Below are 5124 nucleotides of genomic sequence, written 5' to 3' on the forward strand. Positions count from 1 at the left end.
CTCAGTAAAGAAAAAGTTTAATTTCTTTTATTGTGTAGTAGATAATAGATAGAAATATTGGATAATATGAAAGAATCTTAAAAAGAGCAAATAACATTTCAATAACAACTAACATATTATATTGTTTCACTTCAATAAAAAATAATTTATTTTAGTTACGAATTTTCAAACGTTAAAATATCGCATTGCGATCGTCAAAAACAAAAGAAACGGCCAAAACATTCAAATATTAATTCCCACACTCATAAATTACCCCCCTCAGCGCTGCAGCGCTCACTTCATCTGCGTGCAGCGATCGCGGATCAATCACCGGACGCAGAGGCCGCTGCAATAAATTTAAAGCGCTCGCGGCCCATTTTCCAACAGTTTTCACCTCTTTCCCTGACGCAGACGATTTGTCGCTTCCGACAGACCTGTTATATGGAATTGATCTACCTTCTGTTGGTGAATAATTTCAATTGTTCGAGAGGTCAACGTTCATTTCGATTCTGACAAATTATATACTCATGTTTATGTCTAAAAACTGATGAGGACAAGATTTATTTTTAAACGCTAAAAGCAGAAACGGCTTGCTAATAAAATATTTGGTGCAAGTTCACAATTATTAAAAATTCGTTTGTTTCAAGTAGGCTTAAACTAAGAAACGTTAAGTTTGTCTATTTCTAGTAATTACACACCGCCGGTTTAAGCCTGCAAAAACTCAATTATTGTTGCTAATTGATTTAAAATTAAGACCAGTTATATACTATTTTAATAAATTACATTGATTCCAGACTAATATAAAGTTATACGTTTTATCATTCATTGGAGTTTTAGATTTTATCAAAGAATTACCTAGGTCTTCACTACCTACGTAGTTCATATGCCTTACTTAAATAGATCGCTGCCTCATACAATTTGAACTAAAACTGCATCTTGATCTAGTGCCTAGTGGGAGTTTACAATATTTTCATACTATTACTATCGCGTTAACGTTAACGTGAATTTATATGGAATTGAAACAGTTGTGCAGTAGTGTCACTAGATGGGGCTGTTTTAATTCCTTAGAAATTCGCGTTTATGTTAACGCGATAGTAACAGTATCAAATTGCCACTAGGCCCTCAGAAGTAGCCGTAGTTGATCGTAGGATGGTTCGTACATTAGATCCGAATTTCACTTTTAGAATCCGACATTATCTCGTCGTACCCTGAAAACACACAGGTATGCCTCTCTGACTGAGAGTTACATATTTGTTCGTTTTGCCGTGGAAACCCCTGCCTGACCTTTAGTGAAAAAAAATCTCCAAATAATTTCACCGCGGCTAGTTGCCTCTGCTGATGACAGAAGGGCTGGCTCATTCTCTGCGCAAAGGATTTCTATAGTTATTAGGATAAGTTAGCCTAAATTTATTTCTCATTAAAAAAAGAAAACACATAAATATACTAAATTGTAAGTCAATAAATATCCCCGTCAGCGTTATTGCAGCGCTGACTCCAGCGCTGGCAGCGCTTGAGGATCAATCACCCGCACGTTCAGAGGCCGATGCAATAAATTTAAATCCCTTTCAGCCCATTTTCCAGCTGTTTTCACCTTTTCGCGCTCAATGCCGACGATTTGTCGACATCGGTGGAATATATTACCTTTTATCGACCCAATATCATCGTCATCATGTGCCTAAGTTTAATGGCTCAATACATGCCTTTTTCCTTATAGGAGCTTAGGCTGCTTCTATGTGGATTGGCGGGCTTAGAGTTTCAGTTTTTGTACCTAAATAAAAATTAATTTATACTTTTATATTTTTATGCAAGCCCGCGGTTTCACCCACCTAGTTTCTGTCCCCGTGTGAATACAGGGATAAAATATAGTCTGTGACACTCACAAACAACGTAGCTTTCTAGTTGAAAAGAATTTTTAAAATCGGCTCAGTTTTGCTCTGTTACAGGCGATAGTTTTAAACGTAACATCAAACAAGCTTACGGTAACTATAAAATAAACATTTTTTCTATTAACAACAACTCCAGTAAACATTTTTCATCGTCACGTCACGCCGTTGTCACGCTTTGATAACCGTTAAGAAAACAAGGCTAATAAAAATTCATAAGGCAGTCATTTTTCAACGGCGCCGGGACCATTAGCACGGCCCGCACTAACGGAGACCGGTGTAAACACGTCACCTGTCACGCGTCACGGCGTCACGTGACGTGACGTGACATAGCAACTTTTATCCGAGAGTTGATAATGTCACAAAATATGGAGGCGGCAAATCCTTGGCATACTTTAAAAGTTCAATTAGAGGAAACACTTCGGTTCATAATTTTTAAGTATTTGACTTTGATGATCAAAATTTATTTTTAAAAAAATTTAGCTAGCTACTACAAGTTGGTGTCATACAATTTTTTGGTCCCAGAACCATAATGGTGATTGTATAGTGATATTGCCTACTTTTCTGGTACGGATGGATTGATTTTTTATTATTGTGTGTGTTTTTATTATTTTTATTAGTTATCAGTTTTAATGGAACTGTTATAAAGTAGGTAACACTAAAAGGTTTTCAGTAATAATTATAAAATATAAAACATTTTTTGTATTGGAATAAGGGCACTGTTTTTGTATTCAGACTTCCGAAACCCTAAAATTATATGCTAAAATATTCTCCAAACACATATCTAGTATCTATATAATATTATACATGGCTAAATTCAATAAAACTTGGTATTGAGATAAAGTGACCCTTGGAGCAGAAGGGTATATATAGGGTAAATTTTTCCGGAATAATCCATTATTAGATTAAAATACGGATTTTACGCGAACGAAGCAGGCGTCCGCTAGCAAAAATATACAAGTGAAAGTACCTTATCCTTTCTTATAGCATCGTTGGTGACGTCGAAGTATGAAAAATGAATGGGCGTTAGAACATTGACACACAGTAGGTTGCTATCGACGGGGGATTCGAAAATAATCATCGTGAACATGTATACAGAATGCTAGTGTATACAGACTTCTAGTCTATATAGAGTATCCTAGTGTACTTTTTTTTTTATTCTTTACAAGTTAGCCCTTGACTACAATCTCACCTGATGGTAAGTGATGATGCAGTCTAAGATGGAAGCGGGCTAACTTGTTAAGAGGAGGATAAAAATCCACACCCCCTTTCGGTTTCTACAAGACATCGTACCGGAACGCTAAATCGCTTGGCGGTACGTCTTTGTCGGTAGGGTGGTAACTAGCCACAGCCGAAGCCTCCCACCAGCCAGACCTGGACCAATTAAGAAAATCTCAATTGGCCCAGCCGGGGATCGAACCCAGGACCTCCGTTTAGTAAATTCATTTTTGTATTATAGCTTAAGCACAATAATTAAAATTAAATTGATTTTATGTATGCCTAGTAATAAGTATGGTAATAAAGATTATTTATTATTATTATTATTATTATTATTAAATTCACCGCGCATACCACTGCGCCACGGAGGCCGTCAAAATAGTGTATACAGGATTCTAGTCTTTACAGAGTGCTAGTGTATAAAAATTCTTACTTTGGCTTCGAGACACAAATCACAATGATGTCATCACCTTTTTTTACCACTGGTAAGCCTCATACTGGGCCAGCGTGGTGGGTTAAGCTCCAATACTATAGAAGGAAGTAGACTCAAAAAAAATGTGTAAAGAAACTTTTTTCTTGTAATTTATTCCATTACTAATAGACGCCCACGACTTTGTCGGTATGAAATTCAGTTTTTCCATCCCGCGAGAACCATATATTTTCCCAGGATAAAAAGTAACCTATTATATTGCGTATTCTTCTCCGTCTTCTTATATCTTCGCTTCTACGTCTTCCAGACTCATTAAAATCAGTTCAGCCGTTCCAACGATTAACCTAGACCAACAGACAGACACACATACAGACAGACAAAATAAAAAAAAAGATTGTGTTTTAGTATCGTATCTATAAGCACTAGAGAAAACAGTTATTTTAAAATCACACACAGATACTTCAATTTTATTTGTTCTGATATTACTATGTTTTCTTATAACTTGCAATAATAATAATCGAAGTCAACGAAGTGTGTGTTAATAAAAAACAAATGATCTAACATTAGATTACTGACCGGTCATTGACCCACTATAGATAGCTGACGCGTGTTCTGTGAACGTCAGAAGATTCCACTTTCACGCAATTATCATCTTCCGTACCAATGATTTTGAGTACATATTCCTATGTATTTATCTAAAGTTTATATGCTAAAGGTTAGTTTTGTAATTTTAGTATCAGCATCGGTGGTTCAGTGGTAGAATGCTCGCCTGCCACGCGGGCGGCCCGGGTTCGATTCCCGGCCGATGCATCTTAATTTTTTGGTTTTTAAATTGTATTTTCTTTTCGTTTCTTTGAGGCAAATTATCTTTATTTTTAATTATATCAAGGTCCAGGATTCGTGGAACATTTTTACAACTGTTTACTTTCAAGCTAATTTTCTTGAGTAGCTTCATCTTGATGAGACGCTTAACTTTTTTGTTTACGAAAATTATTGATTCTGGTAGCTAACTGGGTTACTAACTGGTTAAAAATTTCTGAGCGTCGGAACGAGATGATGTACCAAAAAAAAACATCTGGTTTAGTAACAACTTTTAGTAAACTCCCTTTCTCCCAAGTTGAATTAAATGTTGTTACTAACCAGTTGATTTGTTTTTACTGTTGCTTAATTAATAGTTAGACCACTTAAAAATGAAAAATAGTAACAAAGGCTCCTGTTCTAGAATTTTAGAATTTAAAAGGCTCCTGGTATAGTATTCTGGTATTCCCTCGGGAATGGGCACACGGTTCAAAAAGTAGGGGTCTGCTAGTTTTGAGTATATTTTAGAAAAAATCGCAATCCGAATCCGTATAGCCTAAACACAGTAGGTACTAACGACGATATTATACATAACGCACAAACATTTTTTTTAATTCAGATAAACTCTCGTTTGACCATGTTCTCACCTGATGGTAAGTATAATATGATCTAAGTTGGGAATTAGGGTAGACACCCCGCGATTTTACCCGCTTAACCCCATTTCCGTGAGAATATGGGGATTAAATATAGCATGTGACACTCACAATTAACGTGGCTTGCTAAAAGTAAAAGAATTTTCAAAATCAATTCAGTGAA

The 5124-nt window shown here is 36.0% G+C and overlaps 1 non-coding gene across 1 annotated transcript; it reads left to right on the forward strand.

The window, feature by feature from the left end:
- The first annotated feature begins 4249 nt into the window (after positions 1-4249).
- Positions 4250-4320, forward strand: Trnag-gcc (transfer RNA glycine (anticodon GCC)). The gene has a single exon. It is a non-coding gene; the product is annotated as a tRNA-Gly (tRNA).
- The last annotated feature ends 804 nt before the right edge of the window (positions 4321-5124 follow it).

The sequence above is a fragment of the Bicyclus anynana genome, chromosome 12, assembly GCF_947172395.1.
Source record: "Bicyclus anynana chromosome 12, ilBicAnyn1.1, whole genome shotgun sequence".
NCBI lineage: Eukaryota > Metazoa > Arthropoda > Insecta > Lepidoptera > Nymphalidae > Bicyclus > Bicyclus anynana.